Raw genomic sequence first — 3505 nt, 5'->3', positions numbered from 1 at the left:
AGTCACTGAGAAACTGTAAAAGAGAGAGAATGGCACATTTCTCAGGTTTCTGGGACCTCTTGACTGAAATGATCTTAGATGCGTTTACATTGTGATGAAATGCTCTGATGTTGCGTCTACTCAGATGTTAGTCAGAGGAACCAGCAGCTCTGCACAAACATGCCTGTTCAATTCCTCTGTAATACACGTATCTGCAGGCTCTTTCCATGAATATCCGGACTCTGTGTCATAGTGGCCTGTCAGACTCCTCCCCCTCCCAGCTCTGCTCCTGACTCAGAGCTGTTTCTTCTCATCTCATCATCTCACCTGCCATTTAAGGAGGACCTCCACAAGCAGTCTTTGCCAGTTCGTTAAACCCGATGGTGCTTACCTCACCTCATGCCACGTCTGGCCCTCTATGCCAAGTTTTTGCCTCACTTACCTTGTTTTTGCTGTGCTTCAGGTCTGCCTTTTTCCACGAGAGAAACCCGAGTCCGCATTCCACCTCGAGCAGAAGCTGAAACCCTCCACGCTCCTCAAGAACTCCAGCCACGCCACCGCCAAGAACTCCTGCCACGCCTCAGCCTTTTACTCCAGCCACGTCGCGGTCTAAGGCACTCCATTCACGCCGCAGTCAAGAGCTCCAGTCACGCCACAGTAAAGTTCCCGCACTCACCGTTAGTCGAGGAATCCTCGTCAAGCTCCACGCCCCGTCCTGTTCCTGGATCCGCTGGCTCTTTCAAAATAAAACCAATTCCTTACCATTCACCTAACTGCCTCTTCCTTCTGGGTTGCAGCATCTGGGTCCGCCCTGTTCAGATCATGACAGAACGAACTGGCCCAAAACCCCGACCCAGCTGATCCAGAAGGTCTCCGTCTTGCTGTAAACCAACAGGGCATCATGCTAGGACGCCAAGCCGACGCCCTTTCTAAAATGGCTTCAGCTCAACAAGACCTTTTTTGCCGCCTCGATGGTATGACACAAACTTTATCAGAACTAACTGGACAATTTTCTGGTTCTACAGTGCCGGATCCTGCTCCACCTTCTGTTCACCTGGAAAACTACCGTCTCCAGCCAGAGCCATTTTTTGGGGATGTAGAAAATTGTGGGGGTTTTCTACTCCAATGCCAGCTTTTGTTCCAACAGGCTCCCAGATACTATCGCACGGATCATAGCAAAATTGCAATGGTTGTTAACTCCCTGAGGAATAAGGCGCTCCAGTGGGCTCAAGTCTTCCTTGCTGCTAACCCCATCTCCCACTTGCTGTTCGACCGCTTCATCGGTGAGTTCAGACTCGTTTTCGACCAACCACGTAAACAAGAAGAAGCCACCAGGCGACTTCTTAATCTGAAACAACGCAACCGTTCAGTCAGTGATCATGTGGTGGATTTTCGCATCCTGGCGGTGGAGGCAGGTTGGACAGATCCCGCTCTGCGAGGTGTTTTCTACCAGTCACTCAACGAAACTATAAAGGATCATTTATGTACTCAGCCTGAAGCCCCCTCTTTTGAGGAACTCGTGGCCGCTGCTCTACGCTCTGATATCAGACTAAGAGAACGCCAACATGAACGTCCACTCCCTATACGTAAAATCACCTTGACCAATTCTGCTCAACCATCCATACTGGAACCTCCACTACAGAATTTTCAACGTAAAAGCCTGGACGAGCCCATGCAGATTGGTCTCTCACGTCTATCTGCTGAAGAACGTTGCAAGCGTCGTAAGGAAGGACTATGTTTTTACTGTGGTGGTCAAGGACACCAAGTTTCTCAGTGTTCACTTCGTTTGAACTCCCGAACCCCGTTAAAAGACAGGCCGCGGGGGGGTCAGTCGGTCTTATCTACCCATAAAGACTTCTGTTATATTCCTGTCAAGCTATGTTTCCAGTCTAAGTGTTCCGATACCCATGCTCTTGTTGACTCTGGTGCCGAACAAAGCCTCATTGATCATTCTCTGGTTTCCCTTCTCTCTCTCCCCATAGAAACCCTCGACAATCCTATCAATGCCGCTGGATTGGGGGGTCAACATCTCTCTCTCATAACCCATCGCACTAAACCCCTGTTACTCATCACCTCTGGTAACCATCACGAGTTTATTCAGTTTTATGTCACCTCTTCTCCTCATAACCCTGTAGTTCTAGGTTACTCCTGGCTTAAGATCCACAACCCTCAGTTTGACTGGGCCAGGCAACGCATTACTAATTGGAGTGGGTTTTGTTTGGCCAATTGTCTTCAATCGGCTATTCCTCCTATTTCTCCTACTAATACTCCTATGCTTGAAAACATCGACCTATCTTCCGTCCCTTCTTGTTACCACGAGTTCAAAGCCGTCTTTAGTAAAAGTAAGGCTGGTTCTTTACCCCAGCATCGCCCCTACGATTGTGCCATAGAGCTCCTTCCTGGCGCTACGCTTCCCAAAGGCCACCTATACAACCTCTCCGGCCCTGAGAAGACCGCCATGGAGACTTATATTCAAGAGGCTCTTTCTTCCGGTCAAATTCGTCCTTCTTCGTCCCCTGTAGGCGCTGGCTTCTTTTTCGTTGAAAAGAAGGATAAGACCCTTCGTCCCTGCATCGATTATCGTGAACTTAATCTAATAACCATAAAAGACAAATATTCGCTTCCGCTCATCAGTTCCGCTTTTGACTCAGTCCAGGGGGCCCAGATCTTTTCTAAATTAGATCTTCGCAACGCCTATCACCTCGTACGCATTAAAGAAGGCGACGAGTGGAAGACGGCTTTTAACACACCTCTCGGCCACTACGAATACCTTGTTATGCCGTTCGGTCTTACCAATGCTCCCGCTGTTTTTCAAAGACTAGTCAACGATGTGCTCCGTGATTTTCTCAACCGGTTTGTGTACGTTTACCTCGATGACATACTCATTTACTCCCGTGATCCCATCCAGCACAAAAATCATGTCCGTCTAGTTTTGTCCAGGCTCCTCGAAAATCAATTATATGTTAAGGCTGAAAAGTGTCAATTCCACACTAACTCCATTCAGTTCTTAGGTTATATTTTCGAAGCCGGCCAGGTACGCCCCGATCCTGCCAAGCTGGAAGCCGTTGCCCAGTGGGAACCTCCCACTACCCGCAAAAAACTTCAACAATTTTTAGGGTTCGCAAATTTCTACCGCCGGTTTATTCGTAGCTATAGCTCCATAGCCGCCCCTCTCACCCAGCTCACCTCAGTCTCTAAGCCATTTATCTGGACCCCTCAGGCCCAGGAAGCTTTCGACACTTTAAAGGCTCTTTTCATTTCTGCCCCTATTCTTATTCAACCGGACACCACGAAACAATTCATAGTCGAAGTCGACGCTTCGGACACTGGGGTTGGAGCCGTACTCTCCCAAAGAGAAGAATCCTCCAGCAAAATGAAACCTTGCGCCTTCTTCTCCCGCAAATTATCACCGGCCGAACGCAACTACGACGTGGGAAATCGGGAACTGCTAGCCATTAAATTGGCACTGGAGGAGTGGCGTCACTGGCTGGAGGGAGCTACTCACCCATTTATAGTTTGGACGGAC

General features: G+C 48.9%; 1 long non-coding RNA gene across 1 annotated transcript; it reads left to right on the top strand.

The window, feature by feature from the left end:
* Nucleotides 1-259: 259 nt before the first annotated feature.
* On the top strand, nt 260-747 carry LOC111948252. The gene is made up of 2 exons (XR_002874210.1): nt 260-345; nt 443-747. It is a non-coding gene; the product is annotated as an uncharacterized LOC111948252 (long non-coding RNA).
* The last annotated feature ends 2758 nt before the right edge of the window (nt 748-3505 follow it).

This window comes from Oryzias latipes, chromosome 11, assembly GCF_002234675.1.
Source record: "Oryzias latipes chromosome 11, ASM223467v1".
Taxonomy (NCBI): Eukaryota; Metazoa; Chordata; class Actinopteri; order Beloniformes; family Adrianichthyidae; genus Oryzias; species Oryzias latipes.
The sequence above is the reverse complement of the archived record's forward strand: the minus strand, read 5'-3'. Positions and strand labels throughout refer to the sequence as shown.